This window comes from Lissotriton vulgaris, chromosome 5 (genome assembly GCF_964263255.1).
Source record: "Lissotriton vulgaris chromosome 5, aLisVul1.2, whole genome shotgun sequence".
Taxonomy (NCBI): domain Eukaryota; kingdom Metazoa; phylum Chordata; class Amphibia; order Caudata; family Salamandridae; genus Lissotriton; species Lissotriton vulgaris.
The window spans coordinates 67,904,215-67,929,429 of record NC_141693.1 but is presented as its reverse complement, the minus strand read 5'-3'; the positions used below and the strand labels follow the sequence as shown (position 1 = coordinate 67,929,429).

Below are 25,215 nucleotides of genomic sequence, written 5' to 3'. Positions count from 1 at the left end.
GCCTGAGTGCCCCCCATAGGCTTCAGCGCAGGTGAGACCCGAGCGGCAACTCTTACTCCTTCCCTCATTCCCTCTCCACATTCAACATTCCCAAATGTTCTTACTCCTTCCTGCTAGCCCTCACTCCTCGTTTCCTTTGTCTTATGCCTCATTCATTTCCCTCTATCTTTTACTCCCATCCTCCATTACAACTCTAGTCTCCCTCTCTTGTACCATCCACCTATCCATCTCTCGTCTCCTTCATATCTTACTCCTTCCCTCTGTCTCTTATACCCTTCCTTCACGTCGCACTGCTTCCCTCTATTCATTACTCCCACTCCAGGTCTCTCATCTCTTCCTTCAACCCCCACACCTCCCTCTTATCTCCTTTCTTACTCCTTCCTCTATTCCTTACGCATTCCCTCTATTACACCTTTTCGACTTCTTTCACACAATCCCTCTGCATTTGAAACCCACACTTTTCTACTTCTCACTCCTCTCTATACCTCATTTGCCCTTTGTGGCTCATCCCCCATTCCTTGCTCATTGTTTTGATATACACAGTTGTATCTATCCCTCACTCCAGACCCTCATATATCACTCTTTTCGGCATCCCTCCTGCCACCTTTGCACTTTAAAATTTTAAATTCAAAAAGTGTATTTTATTATCCTGCCCGAAGCAAATCACTGTAGTACATTCATATTATATCTGCGTTGAGAAGCATTTTTAAGTGATAAATTGAGAAGCATTTTTTAACTGTTCAGCAACAACATGTACATTCTTAGCTCCTCCTACGCTCAGCTTACACACCCACCCCTCCTCAATTAGCCCCCTCTACCACCCAACCCAACGCCCCCTCTCCCCCAGCCCACCACCCTGCAGCCCTCAGACACAACACAGACCAAACGTTTTGGCCCCTGAGGAAATGTTACCAGTACCCATGCTCTTTCCTCGCTGCTTACTCTTTCTTTTCTCCTCTTGTTTGCTATTTCTGTCACATTTTCTGTCCTTTACTTCCCTGTTTCACGTGTCCTTGTCTGTCAGTTTAACAGTCAATCACTCTTTCCTGTCTTTTTAGGTCTCGCATATGCTTTTATTGTATTTTTAGGTCGAGCAGACCTAAAAAGCATGCGAAGCATGCTTTGTCTGCTCGACATCTTTTGCTGGCGTGTTCGGGGGAATGTGAGACAGCGATCGCCCACGCGCCTCGCTGTCTCAGATTCCTCCTCGAGGGCGCGCACGTCGCCGTGCACATCCCCTGCCTGCCATTCTCTCTCAATCACACACAGCCACACTCATGCATGCGCGCACACACACACACACCCACGCAGGCACAATGCATACACACACAATCACGAGCGCCCATGCACGCACGCACATACATACATGCAGAGACACCCCCTGCACACATACACACACGAGAGCACTGAGGCCCCCCCAGCCCTTTGGAACTTACCGGGCCAATCTCGGGGGACTCCACTCGCAGCACGCTCCTTTCCTGGGGCTCCCACTTGGTCAAGGGAGCCCCGCAACACTTCCGCAACCTCCTGCTGGCAGCCCCGGGGCTCTCCACCGCTCACAGGAGCCCCGGGCCGCAAGACGGATTTACGCCTCCTGCCTCCTCTTCCGGTCCGAAGGCGGCCACGCCCCCGTCACAAGGCCACCTTGCCTGACTTCCGGTGCGGCCGCGGCGGGATTCACTGCAGGTTTTTAAAGCACTGAAGAATTGACATTCAGTAGCTCGCACGTAAATTATTTAAGCAGGACATCACTTCTGGGCTTGTTTTTTGTTGTTGCTTTGGCGGCCCCCTCCCAGGGCCGTGAAGCACTCCTCAAGGACAGCGGCGAAGACCGCAGGACACGCCGATGTGCACGCTCACGGCGTGCCTACACGTGCACATCACATTCTTTCCCTCCCCCGCGGAGACAGTTTGTTTGCTGACTCGCTGTATTGCAAAACTGCAGGTAGCAGAGTGCTGGCTGATTCCTCCCGCGGCGCTAAACACACACATCATGTGACATCAACTTCCATCTCTTTACTGACGGTAAATCAAGGGAGTTACCGTAAAACTGACCACTGGCAGTATTGAAAGAAACTCCGTACCTTTCACGCTCCCCACTGACCTCTGCTGTGCTCTTCAGCGCTTCAGCTTGAATTCTAGAAAGACCAATTTAGCGATCTATTGTTTCGAATTGAGGAAGTTGAGGACTATTTAGCTGGGTGAAAATAATGCGAGTGTTCGCATACAAAAGACACAGAAACACATTCAGTTTTGCAGTCCCCTGACGCCCCAGGTCATTGGCCTCTTCTGCTTCTTACTGCTGCCAATGCCCCTCCCACCCGCGTCATTGGCAGTGTCACCCCTGCCCACTTCAAATGATCAGGACCCGGGGCCTGCCCTCTCAGATTAAATGTGTGCGTTAAGTGGCGGCCGGTGCGGCTGGCGCAATGAGCTCACATCCTGCCCAACACTGACGGCCCCGCACCTCTCCCTGTGTGATCTGAGGCACTGGGAGTCTCCGTTCTGCTACCGTTGAGTAGGGGCCGCTGAGGTCAGTCAGGAGAGAAGGCATTTCACATCCTGACGAGTCCCTTGGCAGCTGAAGAGATGTGTGCCTGGGCCTCTCGCATCGGCCCAGGTGCACGTGGGACAGAGAGGCCCTCCACTCCAGACGGCACGACAGGATCTGTTTGTCCGTGGTGCTGCCACGATGTCTGAGTCCTGAACAGCACGAGCCGGATGCGCACAGCACTCACGTGACAGTCAGCAGGCAGGTCAGTTGCCTGGTACCATCCGGGCACAGGGTCAGGTGAGGGCACCAATAAATGAATTTAATTCCTCAAATAGCAACATATGAAAGTGGTTTACTGCTATCAAACTGTATTGGTACTAATTTGCTTCTTAACTGGGTGACAGACGGCTTGCATATCTGGGCCCATGTCATAGAGAGGTGAGCAGCTGCTTTGGAAACCGGCCTGGGCCCAGCGAAGTTGTTTTGTGTGTTTCTGTTTTCAGTAACAGAACTTCACCCCGGTCCAGCACGCCCTCTGCGCTTTACAGCCCTGTGATTTTAGACACACAGGCTCGCCTTCACTCTATCAGCACTCAGCCCAGTGCAGATGACTTGGGACAAATCGTTTTCTGGGTGGCATGTTTTCATTTTACAATTTTATGTAGCGTCACCTCAACCCAAAGCACTAGTTACATTACAAAGGCCAGGATTCACATTTTTTTCCCCAACATTAAATTAAATTGGAAAGAAACCTCGACTGCAAAGAGTGACAGGCTGCAAAACTACCTGATCACGGGGGAAAGTTAAGAGGCACAATTTAACAGAGACTTTAATTCTCCAATATGTAGGTCAAGCAAGCACAACCAATCCCTTAAAGAACGGTTAAGTGCATGTCGTTCTCCAACTGAATATCCACTAATAGCGATGTAGTAAGTTGTGTCTATGCTCAAAGTTGTACACTTCAGGACCACGTGTTCAAGAGTCTCATGTTGTCTTACACACATTAAGTCTTGCTTTGCTCTGGGGGAAGCCTTAGAATTGGTCGTCATGGTTGTCATTGCCTGCAAAACAAGCATTTCCAGTGCAATAGGTCTTGGATTTGCGAGAGTTGCAGCTATTGGCATTGTAAATAACAATGCCTTTTATTCACTTGTTCTGACAACGTGCAAGCGGTGCATATACTCGCACTTTGTACGTATAGTCCCTGCTTTCGAAAAGCAAGACTGGCAATGAAAGCGCCTGCCAGCCCTGCTTCTCATAAGCAAGGACTATAAGTACAAAGCGCTTGTTTACGCACAGCTTGTATGTGTTCAAACGCATAAATAAAAGGCATTGTCATTTACAATGCCAATAGCTCAAACTCTCGCAATGCGAGACCTATTGCATTGCAAATGCTCGTTCCTTTGTGCATGCGTAATTTCAATGTACTGTATCTATTTATTTCCTGGCGTTTCCAGCATTAGTGCGGCGTACGTATGTTAGCTCAGTTCTTTGTACTGTCTAATGTTCGCTGCAAAGTCTCTCCTTGGTATTTTCTGTATCATGTGCCCCCCCGCCCCCTTTCTCTTCACTGGACAATCTGTCTCCCGAGATTTCCCACTAATCACCTACATACAGCAGGGACTATTTAATTTCCATTCAGTTACAGATAATTCAATTGTATTTGCAGAGGAGGTCTGGAGCACTCCGAATTTAGTGCTGGCTGTGCTCTCTCAGTTCCTTGAGCTCGGTGGTGGCAGCTTTCACAGCCTTGTTTGGCTCCCGTTAACTCACCACATTGGCCTCATGCCATCCCACCTTCACCCTATTAATCACATGTGCTGTCTGCTGCCCCCTTCATACAAAACAAAAACACATCCTCTTCGATCTCTCTGCATCAGCAAGGCTTCCGCAATTTGTGGCACATTTTAACATCGGGCAAACATCATACTATTCAAGTCCATCCTGGGTCCTCTTTCTCCTAATCTCCATTTGGTGTTCACCTGCATCGACAGATAGGTGATCAGTTGTTTTAGCCTGTTGGCGTCCTCTTCTGTTCGGGGCTCTATTGCTTCTGTCTCTCGTCGCTAACTCAGGACAATCTTGTTATTGCATTCCCACATTGTACAAGGTGTCCTGCATTTTTGTTCATATTTTGTCCGCGTGCAGGCACTTACACGCCACACAATTCAACCTACACATTTACATTCCACACCACATAATTCGACAGTAAACCACATAATTTAATTCAACACAACTGCACAAGACACCACAAATATCCAATACACACCACAAATGTCATCATTGTGCCAGAAAATTCAACAGCACAACAGATAAACTCTACTACATACCACTCCACATAACTACACTCCATAACACACAGTCCCACTCCACATAATTTCAGTACACTTAATACACCATCATTACTAACCATATAATTCCACTACACAAATCCACACCACACACAATTACACAACTAACATTTCCAATCCAAACCACAAAATTCAACTCCACACAACATACATCCGCTCCAAAACACATGGATAAAAGACATTGTAATTTACAACACCAATGGCTCCAACTTTCACAAATGCGAGACCTATTGCATTGCAAATGCTTGTTCAATTGTGTATTGGAAATGTCTTCAGAGCCAGTTGGAGTCGATTGGTGAAGGAAAGGATTAGAAGTGGATTTAGCCGAGGGTAGGCGGGGAGTTGAGAGAAGAGTGGAGGTTGAGAAAGGTCAGGATATGCAGGCAGGATTGGTCAATTTTAGCAATTTTATCCATGAAGAATTTTGCAATTTCCTCACATCTTTCATTAGTTGCAGTCAGTTCAGTAGGGGCAGAAGAAGTTTGTCTTCCGACAATGTTAAAGAGTTCTCTGGGTCTATTTTTAACATGATCTAGTTGGAAACGAAAGAAGGATGCTTTTTGCATTAAAATGTGTTTCTTGTATGTTGATCTTGAAGACCTGAGAAGAGCTAAGTGAGAGGGCGAGGAGTTTTGTCTCCATGATCTTTCTGCTAGTCTAAGTTGTCTTCTTTCCTTATTAAGTTCCGGATTGAGCCAAGACTTAGATTGCATTGCTCTTTGTTGTTTGCGTTTAAGCAGAGCTACTTGGTCAAGGGCATCGGATATAGCCTTGTTGAAATGTTCAGTAAGTTCGTTTGTGTTTTGGGAGTGCGGGAGAAGTTGCAGGTGGGCTTGAATTTTAGACTTGGGTTTGAAAGGGGTGACTTGATTTGAGGTTTCTAGTCCGAATCTTGGGTTTGTTATTTAATGCTGGTTGAGGAGAGATGGAGGTGAAGATATTGAAAAGAATGAGGTGGTGGTCTGAAAAAATCAATGGGGGAGATGTCCTTGAGTGAGACCATGTCAGTGTTAGAGATGATTGAGTCAAGTGTGGCACCTTTAATATGGGTAGGTTTAATGCTGAGTTGCTTTAGGTTGTTCTTCTCTAGATGGTTAGCGAGGCGCCTCACAGTGGGGTCATCCGGGTTATTCCAGTGAATGTTGTAGTCTCCTAAAAACAGATTCTTCGAGTCCAAGAGGGAGTGATGATTAAGAAGGTCAGATAACGCCTCTGCAAAGAGTAGAAGCTCACCGGGGGGGCGGGGGGGGGGTTGGTAGATATTGTGCAGTCTGAGGGGAGGGGAACTTTTGGCATGGAGTTCAACGCCAAGGTATTCAAAGGTATGGTATTCAGCTTTTTTCAAAGATTTGAAGCTCAGCTTTATAGATTATGGCTAGGCCCCCACCAGTTCTATCAGGTCTATCCTGTCTAATGATAGAATAGCCCCAGGGAGTGAGTAGATCCAGGATGGCCAGAGAATGGTCATTGAGCCAGGTTTCCGTTAGGAAAGCGATGTCAATAGCCTCACTGAGGGTGGTTTCAGAGATCTCCGTAGCATGAAGGGCTGCAGATCTGCAGTTAACGAGCATACAAGAAAGAGGATGAGAGTTGTGATTGGTAACATGAGGGGTTGAATGGTGGTGAGTTGTGCAGGAGGTCTAGGTGAGTTGATAGTAGAAGGGAATCGGTTGACGCCCAGTATAACTGGAATGATGGAGATGGGGAGAGAATCAGTAGCCTGAGACTTAAGGAGATATGAAATGTTGAAGGAATTATGGTCACCAGTAGAGAAAGGGCAGACCGCACAATAAGGCCTGTGCGCCTTTCTGCAAAGGGGGATGGTCGGCCACTGGGAATATTGAGAGAAGTTTTGAGAACTTGTGGGAGAAGTGACAAAAGAGTTTATGCACGCTCAGGGGTTAAGGTTGGAGAGATCTCCTCTAAGGAGAATTAATTCTGAAGCCAAGGAGTTGAGTTTAAGTTCAATTCATTCAGCATCTGTGCTATAGAGCTTGTGGGGATGCCCAGAGTGAAGGAGGTGGGTGGCAAGGTTGGGTCAGTGTTGACTAGTGCGGGATATCCCATAGAGGGGGGGAGATCATAAACAGGGGAGGGATTCCACACATTAGGCAGGAGGTCACATGACTTTGGACAGAAATGTTATAAGTTCTGAGAGATGGGTTTTCAATCCGCTGTACGAGCTGGGGAAGAGTTAGGGGAGTGGGGGAGATAGGGAGAATTAAGGGAGTAGGCCTCCTTGCATCAGCTGGGAAGGCTTTTGTTAGAAGTTGAGTCCTAGGTCAGGATAAGAGAGCAAAGGGGAACAGAAGAGGGGGAAATTGTATAGGAAGCGTATTTGAGGTAGGAACTGGTGTGCGGGTAGCTACGGGGGTCTATGGTTGTGGAGAGAGGGAGATAGAGCGGTCAATCTTAGGCAACGGGGGAGGAAGGTTCCACATGGGGAGGGGAGACCAAATGTAAGGATCTGTGGATAGTCCTTAATGACAAGGATGGGGAAGGAGTCTCGCTGGGAGGGGCAGTGTCACGGCTAGGATTCCAGGGGCAGGGTTAGGCCAAAGTGACTGTGGGGGAGGAGAGGATTTTCACTGATAGAATTGGAGAGAGAGTCTGTATGAGAGGGTGAAGACGTTGGGAAAGAGGGCGAGGCACGGCAAAGAGAGTCAGACATGGAGGGAGGGATACAATAACCATAACCTAGGGGCTTACAAGTAAGTTTGGTTATGACAATTGGGGACAAGCCAATTAAACATGCACCATCTTAAGGGTCAGAGCACATGAACTGATTCCTGTTTAGCAGGGCTCGGGGCATCTCAGAGCCATTATGCAAGTACCTGGTAGTCAAAATGGGGGCACAAAGTGGGGCTTAAACCTGAAGAACACCTGTTTCTTCACATCTATGTATTTACTCCTCCTGTTCTACCTGCCTTCACCTCACCTATATCTACTGGGCCTCTCTCTCAATACCACTCTCTTTACCACTTTCTGTTCACCTCTACAGCTCTACCTTAAACCTCGGTCTGTACCACGTCTCTTTTTGGACTCACCTCTTTGTATCTCTTACTTGTTTTTAAAAGACTTCTTGAGTTTCTCTCAACCAATTCTTTTGCATGTCGCTTTGGAACATGGGGCTGCGGAGTTGAGTGTGCAAATGCAGGCAATTCGGATCTATGTTGAGCTTGTGTGTGTGTGCTGAACTGTGGACAGGAATCCCTTGTAGATCTCTGTGTATATGAATGGTTGACTAGACAGAGGTGAGGTTGGCCAGCTCAGATACTTTTCTGATTTGGTAGAGGGCCCTGGAACCCACAGTACCTATGCCCCAGGGAAGAGATAGTAGGAGCAGCAAGTCCTTGGAAGAGCAGAGGCAGCCCTAGCTCCTCCTCCTTCCTTTATCCCTCAGAAGGGCTGCTGTGAAGTGTTAGTGTAGTTGTTAGGTAGAACAAACATATCACTCTTGTGCCATTGTTTTATATTCACAGTCAAGACACACCCAGCTTCAGCCCTTGATTCTGAAACAATGGTGGCCAACACCCAAACCAGAATAAAGAGAGAGGCACTGCCAACAGGACATAAATATTGGTGGAAGACCAGAACAGTGTGCCAAGAGACTCTTGGCCAAGGACGTGGACACGCCACATATCCAAGATACCATTGAACTCCAGCGTGAGGATCCCTGATTTCCAGCTTCCCTTCAGGTTGAACACACACTTGACAAGTCTTGAATCCTGCTGGAAGTGCTGTTTGGAAAACCCTTGAGGGATGAGGACTACTTTGTAACCAGGAAGTGGTACACGAGGTACTATGGAAGAGGGGGCTCCCTAGAAGAGGACTTCACAGCCCAGTAGCCAAGCACGGATCAGTGACAGAATATCGGAAACACAAATATTGTGTCAAAAATATAGAGGACACAAATATCAAGTAGGTAAGTGCAAATAGGTAAGTATAAATGTACTATTCTTGGCTCCAGATCAACGTACCTTGAAGATGGCTGACGATCAGCAAACGTACCCAATTCAAGTCACTGTGTCTCGTTTTTAAAGCACTACATGGCATCGGACCGGATTTTCTACAACAACGCTCATTTGGTATAAGCCTAAGAGAGTTTTACGGTCTGCTGACCAAAAACTTATTAGCATCCCCGAGTCAAAAAAGCGAATTGGGGCGGAAGAAGTTTCATGATTAATGGAACTCCCTGCCACTGCACATCAGAAGCATTCCTAATATTAGAAAGGCAGTAAAAACATGGCTGTTTTCAAGATTACCAGCTAGTCATAGGCTCAACCCACAGCAGGTCTACTCTACAGCGCCAGGAAACCCATGGGTATCAGTTTGCGCTCTACAAATATATATAACATAACATAAAATATCATCAAGCTTCAAATATGTGGAGTTATATATAGTTAAACTTTACTCACCCGTAGAAAATGACCTTCGCGATCTTCTTGTCCTGTATGATTTTTAAATGATATTTTTGTCCTTCCTTCTGGCCTGAAGGAGCAGGATAGCCATGGAGCCTAATGTACCACAATCCCCCGGAGTTACCCTGCTGCTGCTTTGGAGGAATCACCCAAGTGACTCTTGAACTGTGTGAGTGCTGCAGACAGCAGCCGTTCACAAGTAACTTTGCCGGAATTCTGATTGCATGGGTTCAGGATCCTGGTGCACAGACACTAGGTTTCACCATGAGTCCCCATCGGACTCCCGCTAACCTAATCACTAGCCCCTGGAGCATAGTTTCCTTTCACCCAAAGGATTAACATATTTCTGGGGTGGGATCTCTGGTCCTCTTTTGGGGGGCAGAGATTGGGCCAGCAAGACCAGAGGAAGTCGCCAGTGTGGTGACTCAGGCAGGGTTGGGTTTGCACCCAGCCACCACTGGTGACTCCCCAAAATGTACTGGAAAGCAGAGCATTTATCTGGCCAATCCAGACACCTGCATGATTTGGATTCACACCACTGGCTTATAGAAAGGACTACAAGACCCACAATTCCCCAGGGGTGTTGTGACTCATGATAGTGGCAGAAATTAAAGTTGGTGGTTGACTGGGATTGGGTTACACGTCACTGATCTCCCTTTAACGCTGTACCTATTTTCAGACCCTGTCTATACCCGCATGTACCTCTGTTATTTTTCATGTGCTGCATTGTGCTGTGTAGAGAAATCGATCACCTTTCTTTTCTATGAGATAAAGCACTGAGCAAAACTTGATTTATTCCATCTTATTGTGTTCTGGTCTCTAACCCCACTCCACCTCTCTGAGTAAGCCTCGGACTGCTCTGCTTTACTACCCTGTACTCCCTGAGTGTCCTCCTTCCCCTTCTGGCCTCTGACACTTTAGTCTCTATTGGTTCTCCCAAGGGTAACGCTGCACCTTCTACGTTCTGATCCTCCAGCAGCTGTTCTGTTTGTACTCCCCAGTCCCCTTCAGCTTCTGTTTCTGACCCTACAGTTGCTTTTCTGTTTGTACTTTCCGAATCCCTACGACCTTCTGCTCCCAGACCCCTTCAGCCACTTACACACAACTGTGCCCCCTGTTGATGCTCCCCTTCTCTACTTGTGCCACCTAGGTCCCCCGCGCCCTCTTCTGCTCTCAATCCCTCCAGCCTCCAGCACACTAAGGCTTCTTTTTGTGACTTTCTTCTCTTCCCTCCTTGTTCTCTGCGGGGTCGCCCTCCCCCCTCTAATGTTTCTAACCTCTTGCATTTCCTGGCTTCTGTATGACCCCCACTCCCCCTTCCTTCTGGTCTCTACGCCCCTTTGCTTATCCCGGCTGTTGTAGATGGCTTTATATCTTTATAATCTCTAGTTCTTCCATCAGTGGTTGCTTAATTCCCTCTTGTTATTATTTTTCTCTTCTGTACCAGCCATACTGCCCCAACCCCTGCGGTCTCCCTTCCTTGTGCTTTTCGTCTGCTCTCCCACCCTCCCTGCTCTCGGACCCCGTCCCCCGCCCGTCCTGGCTCTGCTATCTGGATCTTGGCACCTTTCTCATCTATGATGCCCCAGGTACTCTTTTGCACCTTTATAATATCAGGATTCTTAGAACACTCATCTTTGCCACCACATGAACCATCTTCTTGCTTACTGTCTGTTCTGCACTGATTTTAGAGGATAAAACGAAGTCAATCACGTCTTCAAGAAATGCTTGGTACTGTGCAGACGTTGAATGGAAACCCACACCAAGTTCAGCTGCATGTGTAAACACGGGTAGATCATGTAGAAGTTATTGCATCGGTTTCATAATAATTCCAAATTTGAATGCTCTGGTTCTCACACACAGTGTACTCCAAAAATGCTCACCTCATTCTGCGTGGCCTCTTCCCACACTACTCAACACCCCTACATAATGTGCAGTTTCCTTTAATCTTGCCCTATTTGATTTGTCATCCATACAACACAGGACAAAACATTTTATGAAGCTGCTTTTGGGGGTTTATAGAACAGTGCATTAACCAAAAACATTGTCAGGTCTCAACTCCCCTCCACCCCTCCACCCCTCCACACACACCCTCCAACAAAAAGAAAAAGACATCTTACCTTACCCCTTACCAATTCCACAAAAGCACACACTAACCCCCAAGACAACACACATTAACTGAGGTAAATGGAAAATAGAAACAACGGTGTGCAGTTCAATCATTTTATTACAAAAATAAAATATAAACATATGTAAGCAAAATGGTCTTTATACAATATAGCTATAAGATCAAATAAATTAACATTCTCATTGTGAGACAAACGCAACACCTGCAGAGAACACAGCTTGGATTCAGCACTTGTGGCCATAGAATGTTCTGGAAGACCTAGAAAAGTATGTTAACCCCTTCGATGCTGCTGACAAGCTCAGCTCGTCATCAGCCATGGGTGGCGTGTGCTGATGACGAGCTGAGCTCGTCATGTAACGCGGTTTTGCGAAAAAAGCCGCACAGCGCAAAAATGACCGTAGCAGCGATGCGGTTAAGGGCCAGAAGCCTTTTTCAGTCCACTTTCTCTCAATTGTGTGTCCATGGGAAGTAACATTGTTGTCTATGGTTAATCCACCTCCTCAATGGAGGGGCCATTGGAATAATCCATTATTGTCCATCATTCATTTACCTCCACAATGGTGTGGTATTGGGTTCTTCAGACCTACATACTGCGCAGAATACCCTCTACACCATAAGAACTGTTGGCACGGAAACTGGAAAATGCAAAAGACAAGTTTATTAAGACCCCATGGGGTGGTGGTACATTCCTACAGCACCCTTCGGTAATGCAAGAAGTATCACACCGAACATCGGTGCGAGTCCTTCTTTTATACAGTTTTTACAGTAATAAAAGGTAGGCGGTACACAGTTACAGAGTTTTAGGTACATATATGGTCATTTTTGGAACACAGCCAACTCGTGGGAGGAGCTATAACACCACTGGTCAGTTTGGCGGAACATTCCTAAGTGATGACTGGTAAATCTAAACTGCGCATGTGTGAGCTTGACCATTACTAAAAATAGCCTGTTGCTGGGCAAACTCGAGTGGTCAGTGGTACAGAGGAAGGACAAAAGGGCATGCTGACCACGAGGCAACGCATTCAACTAAAATGGCCGCTGATACATACAAAATGGCGCACAACAACTATAGTCAAGATAAGGGGAAAATACTGTAGCAAAGCTTAACGCTAACCCGATCACCGTCAAATTACGACAATGGAGGGACCATGAGAAGAGGCCATCATTAATTTGCCTCCTTAATGGTGGGGCCATGGGGATAATCCACTATTGTCCATCACTAATCCACCTCCACAATGGAGGAGCCATGAGAAGTCTTAATTGCTGCCCATCATTCATCCACCTCCACAATGCTGGGACCATGAGAAGAATCCATCATTAACCCACCTCCTCGATGGTGGGTCCAGCGCTGGAGCTCCCTTGGCGGGCCTGAGCTCCACTGCTTGCACCAGGCGTTCCCGAAGACATCCCACCCTGGTAGAGTTTGGTGATGATGGGATTACAGACCTTCTCCAGCTCTTTCTGCTAGTGCTCATACTCCTCCTTCTCTGCCAGCTGGTTGCTCTCCAGCCAGGAGATGGTCTGGTTACATTTGTCCACTATCTTCTTCCGTTCATCTTCACTGATCTTGTCCTTAAGTTTGTCATCCTCCACAGTACTCTTCATGTTGAAGACGTAGGACTCCAGTGCATTCTCGGCAGAGACCTTCTCTCTCTGGACTTCATCATCTGCTTTGAACCTCCCAGCCTCCTGCAACATCCTCTTAATCTCCTCTTTGCTCAGCCGGCCCTTGTCATTGGTGATGGTGATCTTGTTTTGTTTGCTTGAACTCTTGTCCACAGCAGAGACATTCAGGATACCATTGGCATCGATGTCAAAGGTCACTTCGATCTGTGGTACACCCCGAGGGGCTGGTGGGATTCCGCTTAGATCAAATTTCCTCAGGAGATTGTTGTCCTTGGTCATGGCTCTTTCACCCTCATACACTTGTATCAGGACCCCAGGCTGGTTATCGGAGTAGGTGGTGAAGAGCTGGGTTTGCTTAGTTGGGATGGCGGAGTTGTGTTTGATGAGGACAGTCATCACACCACCTGCAGTCTCAAGCCCTAGTGAGAGAGGTGCTACATCCAGGAGGAGCAGGTCCTGCACATTCTCAGACTTGTCACCCATCAGTATAGCAGCTTGCACTGCTGCACCGTAGGCCACAGCCTCATTTGTGTTGATGCTTTTGTTCAGTTCTCTGCCATTGAAAAATTCTTGGAGCAGTTTCTGGATTTTGGGGATGCGGGTTGATCCTCCTACGAGCACAATTTCATGGATCTGAGCTTTGTCCAGCTTGGCATCTTTCAGAGCCTTCTCCACAGGATCAAGGGTTGCTCATAAGAGGTCAGCACACAGCTCCTCAAAGCGCGGCCTGGTGATGAAAGTGTAGAAATCGATGCCTTCGAACAGCGAGTCAATCTCGATGCTAGCCTGAGTGCTGGAAGACAGGGTTCTCTTGGCTCTCTCACAAGCAGTTCTCAGCCTCCTGACTGCCCTCTTGTTCTGGCTGATGTCCTTCTTGTGCTTTCTCTTGAATTCCTCAATGAAGTGACTAGCCATGCGGTTGTCAAAGTCTTACACCTCACAGGTGGGTGTCTCCAGCTGTAGCATTGACTTCTAAGATGCCATCATCAATTGTTAGAATTGAAACATCAAAGGTACTGATGGAGCAGATTTCATCTGCAGTCAGGCATGGTTTTATTTTTTGTGCTTCAGACAGACTGCATTTAAATTGCCACGCACCTTTTGGTGCAAGTTAAAAACATGGCACATGAAAAACATGAAAGTGAGGCCTATTCACTCTCAAATGCTTTTGCTGAATTAACATATGTTTTTGCAATGTAGAGAAAAGTGGCCTTTTTAGCTTTGAAGATTAATAGAATATGTTTCTCTCTTCCCAGCTCATCCCTAAATCCACTATTTCTGTCTTAAGAGACTTTGACTTGTTGCATATTTTGATAAATATTTTCAGTTAATAACACCTCTTTTTCTTTGTTGCACATTGCACCTTTATTTTGCATGTTGTCATAAATAATAGAAAAGCTGCTTTACACAAGTAGCTTGGCTAGGTAAACATTTATAAGGAGTATTAGTATAGAGTTGGGAAACATAATGGGCTGATTTATATGAAATTAATATTATCTTTGTGTTTGTTTTATTTTGGGGCCTACCATTTAATGGCTGCCTGTGAAACCAGCAAGGCTATGGCTTGCTTTGAAAGAGAAGAGAGCATGCGCAGACTGTGGCAGCTTGAATCAAACTGCGGAAGGAGTCAAGGACAGCTTGAACTGTACATTCTTGTGATTGTGCCAATGTACCAGCTAACTAAAGTATCCATCTGACTGCACTGTGACAGGAAGGATGGAAAACTATAGAAACATTTTTCCTAGTAAATGTTGCAAATGTTTATAAATGTATTATTCATGTATGCTTCTTTTGGTAAAACTGGTAAGGTCAGGTTTTTAGAATGAGTCAGGAAAGCGAGACGTCATGCCATCATGACTGAGCAATCACGTACAGGTCTTCCTGAAGTTGAAACATTTTGTGTAGTCTGCCAAAATTTTGTGTATAAATTCTGACCTCTCCGGAGGAGGGGCTGGCTTTCTCAGCTCAGTTGGCTTCTAGGCTCATTAGGGGGTGTGTGAGCTCTTGAGAGAAGGAACAGATTAGGCCAGACATCCTATGGGTTAGGTCCGAGAAACGTCCCGGGAGATTGCTGAAGGGGAGGTGCGTCCGAGGAGAGTCAGGGAGAGGTTTCTTGCTTCCACGTCATATCTTGGCACTGCAGGCCATATTCCTTTGAGGTCTGGTGAAGGGCGGGCTGTCTCCCTCCCTGCTTGCTCTTTAGACAAAGACAGACAGAGAGTGCAGCTGATTAAATAGAATTAGATGCTAAACTTCAAGTTTATGCTTTGACTAATTATTTAGGTCTGAAAAGATTTATTTGTCGAATGCATTTATTTATCTTTATGGGAGATGTTTGCAAACTATTTGATTTTTGATTAGCCTTGCAAGACTATATTTTTCTTAGAAACTCTTTAAGAGTTTTGAATGACATTTTGCGCCACATTCCTATATGTAATGCTTATATGCAGACTCTAATATGTTCTGTATTTATGCTATTTTTCCTGTTTTCCAAATTCTGTAACCTGATTGATATTTTACTAATGAATAAAGGGTCAGAGAAAAAATAACTTTTGACTAGAAAATAAAACCCTTTAAATACTCAACAACTCTCTTTATTGGCTTAAAATAATAATTGCATTTTTGACTGTTCATCTTTATTTAAAGTCTCCTGAAGGTAATACATGGTGTGAAGGGCCCAACACCTTTTGAGCGGTAAATTAGAGGTAGCATGAAGGTTTCGCATTGAGCAACTACCAGAAGAAATTACCGCTCAATCAGTACCTCCACCCAGGTCAAAGATCAGGACATTGCGCTCTCCCCTGCCGCTCTTGTCCAGCCCATAGGCGATGGCTGCGGCTGTGGGCTCATTGATGATCCTCAGCACATTCAGGCCAGCGATAACCCCTGCATCTTTAGTGGCCTGCCTCTGGGAGTCGTTGAAGTAAGCAGGCACAGTGATGACAGCATTGGAGACTGGGTGACCCAGGTATGCCTCAGCGATCTCCTTCATCTTGGTCAGCACCATGGAAGACACCTCCTCAGGGAAGAAAGTCTTGTTCTCTCCTTTGTACTCCACCTGCACCTTAGGCTTCCCACCATCGCTCACCACCTTGAAGGGCCAGTGCTTCATGTCCGCCTGCACCACCGCGTCATCAAACTTCCTGCCAATCAGTCTCTTGGCATCATAGACGGTGTTCTGGGGGTTGAGGGCCACCTGGTTCTTGGCGGCGTCACCGCTGAGCCTCTCGGTGTCTGTGAAGGCCACATAGCTGGGGGTGGTGCAGTTGCCCTGGTCGTTGGCGATGATCTCCACCTTGCCATGCTGGAAGACCCCCACGCAGGAGTAGGCGGTGCCCAGGTCGATGCCGATAGCGACGCCCTTGGGTGCAGACTTCTTCTGAGGTTTTTGTGACTCCGGGGAGGCTGCGACAGGTTCCTGCCTTTAGGCTGCTGGTCTGTGTTTTTGTTAATTCGTATTGAAAACGATCACTCAGTTGTTCTATGACTTCTCTCCTCACAGGTGATGGAAGCGGCTTCTCTGTTCTCCAGCTCGGGTCTGAAAGCGTCTTTCACCATCTCCTGTATTTAATCTCCAGCAGCCGCATACACTAAGTAGCCACGCGCAGTGGAACACGCCCTGCGACCAATCACAACTTCAGGATTGTCATACTTCTAGACATTTCCCGAAGTTTCCGCTCTGTTGCCCAATCAGGAGAGGCCTAAGCGGGGCTAGCCAAGCAGCTTCTCGAAGCCTCTCGTATTTGTCAAACCCGCTGGCCAATCAAAATGCAGCCTTTCTGAGAGATTTTGAGAAATGTCGAGCACCGTGGAGGCTCGGCACACCACAGCCAATCAGAGAGGAGGAGGCGTGGATTATGTAAATTAATATGCCAGCGCGCAGTACCTGGAATGTTCCAGCTGTTTCTTTGCTGTCACCACTGGTGGGGTCAGGAAAGGACGAGAAGTCAAAGGACCTGCGTCATGAACAGGAATGAAAACAGCGCCCGCCTCTATATTTTTGCCTCCAAAAAAACCTGGAGCGCGCACGAAAGAGGAGAAAAAATATACAATTGCACATTTTTCCTGGGGCCCTCTTTTCCAGATAGCTCAGTCTTGCGACTACTTTAGAATTGACTCCACCCATTGTAATAGGCCTGTAGTGTCGTCGCTAGAGAGGTACACCTTGGAACCTGTATTGCGGGCGCAACTTCTGCATTTAGCAAGATCAACACCGATTTATATTACATTTTAGTCGAGCTCTGTGAAGGCAGTCCTGGTGACAAAAAATTTGGCAGCGAGAACACAATAAGGCGGTGAGGACGGGCAAGGAAAGGAGAGGCAGATGGGGAGGAGGGAGGAGGGAGGGAACTAGGCAGGATGATGGAGGAGGGAGGGAATAAGGCAGGATGATGGAGGAGGGAGGGAACAAGGCAGGATGACGGAGGAGGGAGGGAACAAGGCAGGATGATGGAGGATGTTGTGAACAAGGCAGGATGATGGAGGAAGAAGTAAACACGGCAGGATGATGGAGGGTGTTGTGAACAAGGCAGGATGATGGAGGAGGGAGAGAGGCGAGACAGGATGATGGAGGAGATAGTGAACGAGGCAGGATGATGGAGGAGGGAGAGAGGCGAGACAGGATGACGGAGGAGGCAGAGGAACGAGGAAGGATGATGAAGACCTCTGATGGATGGTGATCCAGTGCTCCTATAGAAAAACTGTCTCACAAACGCTACCTAACACCTCAATACTCACCATTATTTATAAAACACTTATACAGGCCCATAACACCGCTGAGACAATTATTGAGCAGCTGAATCAAGTGATTTGATTTATATACTAAACACATAATATTTACACTAATATGTACAACTGCAGTTTATTCTTCAATGTCATATTATAAAACAACCTTTAATTTAATCAAACCACTATGGTTGATGGATCAACTAATGGAAACTAGAGCATGAATAAACAAGACCAGCTTGTCATTTAAAATCTAATTTTATTAACTTTATTAGTCAAAGAAAGAGCATTTTAGGTTTAAGATCTTTATTTCGTAAGCAAATAAGAAAGCAGCATTTTTAATAAGGAAGTGATAATTAGAACTGACATTTCAAAGTTAACTCAGAAATATGAAGAATTAGTAAAATAACGGTTTCCTTTCCATGAACCTATTTCGCTGTCTCAATCTGTTTTCACCTAGAAAGGAATAAAATATTATAAATCAGCTGTCCTTACAAGCGCCAAAGGTCCATCAGCATAACGCGCACCATTCAGGAATCGGAAAGTCAGAGTTTTTTCTCCACTCATGGTGTCATAATTTATACCTTTCTCTCTAGCTAAACTTTCTACATTCTTTCATAAGAATCTGCATTTCCCATTGGCTGTTCGGTGTCAGACCATGATTCAGTCATCCAACTTTTGTCCAAAATCCGGGCTTCATATAAGGCCCATTGTCCTTTCTATTCCGCATCCTCGATTTCCTCAAGAATGATACTTATTTTCGAGCTCAGGACATTTACTTCTACTTCCTGGCCTTGGCCACCATATCGTTTTACTGTCCTTGGCTGGCATCCGTGAACACGCTCATCTCAGCAAAGAAAATCGCTCTTTATTTTATAACAGCTTCACAGCCACATTCTTCACAGCTGCGCATGTGCGAAAATCACTCTGGACAAGCTTTCGTGTCTGCAGCTCTGTCAGCCATGTTTCTCAGAGCCAACTTTAGGCCTCACTTCGGATACTATTATTAAACAAACACAAGACATCAATTAATTAAAGAATTGAGACCCATTCTGTTACCCTCCCCCTTTGCTAATTAACACGGTTAATTATGTTACCTAGCTTAAGCCCACATAGCAGCATCATAGTTACCAGTCTTTTTCGAATGTCAGGAACTCTTAAAGCTTTTATCACAAAAGACATAACATAAGCACATATAATAAGCACATGCCATTAAATAAAACGGCCGCATTTAATACTGACAAAGACAATAGACAAGGTTAGTTTATTAATTTTTCTTTGTGTTTGCAACAAAAAAGCATATTAATCCAGCGTATATTTTATGTATGTATCTTTAAAACTAAGTTGATTAATAATTTCACCACAAGCTTATTAGTCTGTTTACCTTTTTATTAGGAAAGATTAACTTTGCAAGTTTGAACAAAATGTTGTTATTTACCTTGCTCCATCAACTCCCTCATCTGGTGATTTCAAAATCACCAATCTATACCCAAAATGTTATAAATTTTCAACCCTTGAACATGTTTTGGACTTTGTTAATATTAGTAATTCTAAACTTTTGACTCATCATCTGATTTTCTGCTTCTTTCATAATTAGTTTTTTGAAACTCTTCTAATTCTGTTTCCTTTTCATCTCTTAGCTTATAAATTCTCTTTCTTTCTGTCACATATTTTTTCCTCTTGTGTAGCATGCAACAAATTTTTAAAAAAAAAATATCATTAAAACTACTATTACTAAAGGAAAAACTATTTTACCTATAATTGAACTACCAATCTCTTGAAATCAGTGTTTGATTGCTGCAAATCTTTTGCTTAAACGTTCTGAAAAACTCTCATCTTCTGTAATGTTTTTAATATACGTCTCTATATTCTGGCTTTTGTCAGGTATGTATGTGCAACAATGTTGAACATGTAAGATTCCACAAACTCCTCCCTCTTTTGCCAGCAGGATATCTAGCGCAAGACGATCCTGCAATACCATGGTTCTCATGGCAGCAAGCTCAGTATTCACTAATTGGAAACCACTTGCAGTGTCTGTAGACAATCTGTCAACAATTGTGGACAATTTTCTAATTTTACCTGCATTCAGGGTAAATCCTACCATAGGTATCAACACACCAAATATGTCTCCCAAAATTTCTGAAAAACGTTCTCTCGTGCATCTATTCATATGGTTGCTAATTTCAAATGAATCATCTGCATTTCTATCTATATGAAAAAAATTTGGAAATACTAATCCCAGATAACAAGTCCCATACCAGTGGTCAGGGATGCTGTAATAGGCTTTATTCCCCACAAACAAAATAAATTCCAGGAAAAATCGGATCTTTGCCTCCTTTAAATCCCCATCCCCCTATAATCTGATAAGTATCTTCACATTGACTTGCACCTACAAAATAATTATCATACAAGGTATTGTCTCTTCTTATACAAAATTTTCCACTAACAGGTTTATCTATATGAATAGCAACATTTACATTTCTACCATTTAGTTTTTCATCTTCAAACTGCCAAAACTTTGATTTAGACTGTTTCGTCATTTCATTACGCTTATAAATTGCCCTTCTCTCTTCCACCATATTTAAGAATGTATTCTCTTCTGTTCTCAATTTACATGTTAGATTATTTCTGTAAGCATACTCATATGTAAGTTCATTAGTTGTTAGGAAAAATTGCCTCATCTGTTTAGCAGGTCTCACTTTATTCAGGCTATCTACAACCTTTAAATTTGCAAAAAATTCATCAAAATCTGAATAATAATATTCCAGACGACCCTTTTTATAAAACAAACTTGTTATTACACTGCAGGTTATTCCATTAGTAAGAGGAAGCATGGTATATTTAACCCCTTCTGACACAGAAGTAGATAATTTCACACAAACGTAACAATCTTTTGCATTCATCACCTTAACATATTCAGATAAAAGTCTTGAGAAGGTATTACTAGAAAAATCTCCAATAGATCTATCTTTGTGAATCTCTGGTTTATGTACAATTATTCTATTAGTATCAGTTTTCTCAGATTTGACCACAACTTTACTTGTCATGTTAGCTTTATACATCTCTTTACACCAAAAGGAAAGATAACAGCTAAAATTAACCAGACTAAAATAATCAAAATTATAGATATTGAAGAAAGTTTGCAACATCTTTTGAGAATTGAGCATCTCGAATTTTCATTAGTATAAGAATACGGCATTTTTACTTTTTAAAGATAACAACTAAAATAAAAATAGAAAAAAATAGAAAAATTACTAAATATAATCCCCTCTTTTTTTTTTACAGAAAATTATATTTTCTAAAAAGTTTTCTTCTAGCAGCTTTTCTTCGACCTTATGTCATACATCAAATGTGTTTTTCAGCTAACACAATTTCTTTAACCTTGTGTCTCCTAACACATTTTCTTCAACCTTGTGTCAATTAATCAATAAGTTCAATCATAGTCACTTGCATCATCAAAATCTTCCTGACTGGTATTAACTACCACTACTGGTGGGATAATGATATATGCCCACTCTGGCGATTATATTTCTGGTTTGGTTTCAATGTTCTCTTTGCGCTACTGCTGATCACTTCTATATTTTTTCCTGCCTGTTTTTTCTTATTCAAGTCTTCCTCTTTTTGACTTGAAATCTCATTAACTTGATCTTTTGCTTTATTCACTAATTTAAATTTTATGCCTCCAATTTCTTTTGGCCAATTATCTCCTTTTCTTGTTAGCTTCTTTTTTGGCTCTTTCAAATTATACTCGACTCTCCAAGCTCTTTTTCTTGTTTTCTTTAATTTGGATTCATCTTCACTGTCATCTGTTTCACTTTCTGTTTTTTCAGCTGATTCATTAATGATCAATTTTTCAGAGTCAGATTCTTCATTAGATTCAGGTACTTCTTTACTCGGCAGTTTCACTTTGTTAGGAAAATCATTCTTATAGCTGGTACTTGGAATTTCTTCTTCTTCTTCTTCTTCTTCAATTATTTCCAGTTCACCAGTTTCGGAATCTTTATTCCTTCTTCCAAAGTTTCTATTCTGCTTTTCAATACTCTCCTGATCTTGAATCTCTTCTTGATCAGTTTCTTTTTCTGCTTACTTATTTAGCAGATTGTTATTTTCTTGTTCAGAATCTTGTATTACAATTTCTTCATTCAAAGCCTCATTCACATTTGAATCTTCCAGATGTCGACTATCTTGTCGATCTTCACGATGTGGATTTTCATCAGGCTCTTCTTCTGAATCTGAATCAGCAGTTGTATCACCTTCTTCGTCAGGATTCTTAGGTTCTGGGACTCGTATGGTATGACTTGCATGAATCCACCTTTTTAATCCCCTATACTTTACTGCATTCATTGTGACCAAAATCACCTGTCTTGCCTTTTGCCACCTTGGTACTAGGCAATTTCTTCTTCAATGCACTTTTGTCCTTACCCAGTCTCCTGGTAACAGATCAGGAGCTTGTTCTTTTTCTTTTGCGAGCACTTCAGTTGCTACATGATGTAACACAGAAGTCACTACGTCAGATAGATTTTTGCAATAATCCAAAATGACGCTATCATTTATACTTAGTAACTTGTCAACTGGAACATATGCTTGACTCATGACCCTGCCCATTAAAATCCCATGAGGGCTCAATCCTGTTTTGTTATCTGGAATGCTTCTCAGAGTCATCAAAACAAGTGGTAGTGCATCTGGCCACTTCATTCCTGTTGCTAAACACATTTTTCCTATTCTATTTTTTATTGTTCCATTCACTTGTTCAACAACACCTGAAGCCTCTGGTCTGTAGGCACAATGTAATTTCTGCTTTATGCCCAAGGCTTCACAAATCAGTTTTAACAACCTGTTTTCAAAATGTGTGCAGCGATCTGTCTCGACCGACACTGGGAATCCATACCTAGGTATCAAATCTTTCAACGGCAATTTTGCAACAGTGATTGAATCATTATGACGAGTAGGAAAAGCTTCCACCCATATTGAGAACAAACAAACAATTACCAATCAATCAATCATGACACTTGTATAGTGCGCTACTCGCCCGGGAGGGTCTCAAGGCGCTTGGGGGAGGGGTTCGCTACTGCTCGAACAGCCAGGTCTTCAGTTGCTTCCTGAAGGAGAGGTGGTCCTGGGTCAGCCGGAGGTGGATGGGGAGGGTGTTTCAAGTCTTGGTTGCCTGGTAGGAGAAGGATCTGCCTCCGGCGGTGGCTCTTCGGATGCGTGGTACGGCAGCGAGGGCAAGGCTAGCAGACCGTAGCTGGCGGGTGGGCGTGTGGAAGGTCAAGCGGTCGTTAAGGTACTTGGGGCCCAGGTCATGGAGAGACTTGTGTGCATGGGTGAGGAGCCTGAACGTGATCCTCTTGTTGACGGGGAGCCAGTGCAGGTCCCTCAGGTGGCCGGAGATGTGGTTGCGTCGGGGGATGTCCAGGATGAGTCGGGCGGAGGCGTTCTGGATGCGTTGGAGTCTTTTCTGTAGCTTGGCTGTGGTCCGGCATCAAGGGTGTTTCCGTAGTCCAGTTGGCTGGTGACGAGGGCCTGGGTGACCGTCTTCCTGGTTTCGGTCGGGATCCATCGGAAGATCTTGCGGAGCATGCGGAGGGTGTGAAAGAATGAAGAGGAGACGGCGTTGACTTGTCTGGTCATCGATAGGGAGGAGTCCAGGATGAATCCCAGGTTGCGTGCGTGGTATGTAGGCTTGGGGGCGGTGCCCAGGGCTGGGGGCCACCAGGAGTCATCCCAGGCGGAGGGTGATGGTCCCAGGATGAGGACTTCCGTCTTGTCTGAGTTCAGTTTCAGGCGGCTGTTCTTCATCCACTCGGCGACGTCTTTCATGCCTTCGTGGAGACTGGTTCTGGCGGTGTTGTGGTCTCTGGTGAGGGAGAGGATCAGCTGGGTGTCGTCGGCGTAGGAGATGATATTGAGGTTGTGTTGGCGTGCGATGGTGGCGAGAAGTCTCATGTAGACGTTGAAGAGGGTGGGGCTGAGTGATGATCCTTGCGGGACACCGCAGATGACTTCAGTGGCCTCGGATCGAAACGGGGGGAGGCGGACTCTCTGTGTTCTTCCGGCGAGGAATGAGATGATCCACTTCAGTGCCGTCTCTTGGATGCCGGTGTTGCTGAGGCGTTGGACTAGGGTGCGGTGGCAGACAGTGTCGAACGCTGCAGAGAGGTCCAGGAGGATGAGTGCCGCTGTTTCCCCGTTGTCGAGCAGGGCTCGGATGTCGTTTGTGGCTGCGAGGAGGGCGGTCTCGGTGCTGTGGTTGGCTCTGAAACCGGACTGCGAGGGGTCGAGGGATCCATTTGTCTCGAGGAAGGCGGCAAGTTGTCTGTTGGCGATCTTCTCGATGACTTTGGCAGGAAATGGGAGGAGCGAGATGGGGCAGAGGTTTTTGAGGTCGGTGGGGTCCGCTGTTGGTTTCTTCAGTAGAGCGCTGAGCTCGGCGTGCTTCCAGCTCTCCGGGGAGGTAGCGGTGTCGAAGGAGGTGTTGATGACGTCTCAGAGTTGGGGTGCGATGGTGGAGTCGGCCTTGTTGAAGACGTGGTGGGGGCAGGGGTCAGTCGGGGATCCGGAGTGGATGGTGTTCATCGCGCGGGCTGTGTCTTCGGTGGTCACCGTGGTCCAGGTGCGGAGGGTGGCGGTTGGGTGCGTTGGTTTGTCGGTTGGGCGTGTGGATGATGCGCTGAAGTTGTTGTGGATGTCGGCAATCTTGCGGTGGAAGAATGAGGTGAGGGAGTCGCAGAGATCTTGTGAAGGGGTGATGTCGATGTTGCCGGTGCTGGGGTTGGAGAACTCCTTGACGATGCTGAAGAGTTCCTTGCTGTCGTGGGCATTGTTGTCCAGTCGGTCCTTTAGTGATTTCTTCTTGGTGGTGCGGATGAGCTGGTGGTGCTTGCGGGTCGCATGTTTGAGGGCGGTCATGTTGTCAGTGGTCCGGTCGAGGAGCCAGGCTTTCTTGAGGGTGTGGCAGGTCTTGTTGGAGTCCTTGAGTTCATCGGTGAACCAGGGGGCCTTCTTGCTTCTGGGTTTGCTGGGAGGGTTCTTCAGTGGTGCAAGGTCGTAGGCGCAGGCGGTCAGCCACTGCGTGAAGTTGCGGGCTGCTTCGTTGGGGTCCGGTGTGCTGGCCGGTGGGTTTTGGCTGAGGGAGGTGGTGAGCTGGTCGGCGGTGATCTTGCTCCAGCTTCTGTGACGGATCTGTTGTGGGTGGATGGTGGTTTTTCTGAAGCTGAAGTGGACGCAGCTGTGGTCGGTCCAGTGAAGTCCGGTGGAGTGGCTGAAGGTGATGTGCTTGCTGGATGAGAAGACGGGATCAAGGGTGTGGCCGGCGTAGTGAGTGGGGGTGTTGACCAGTAGCTTGAGTCCGAGGTTGGCGAGGTTGTCCAGCAGGGTGACGGTGTTGCGGTCCTTGCTGTTCTCCAGGTGGAAGTTGAGGTCCCCTAGGAGGATGTAGTCGGCGGAGGGGAGGGCGTGTGGGCTGATGAA

The 25,215-nt window shown here is 45.6% G+C and overlaps 1 pseudogene; it reads right to left on the bottom strand.

Moving 5' to 3' along the window:
- LOC147710195 (heat shock 70 kDa protein-like) overlaps positions 1-16,185 on the bottom strand; it is a 42,633-nt pseudogene extending 26,448 nt beyond the window's left edge.
- Between the last annotated feature and the right edge of the window lie 9,030 nt (positions 16,186-25,215).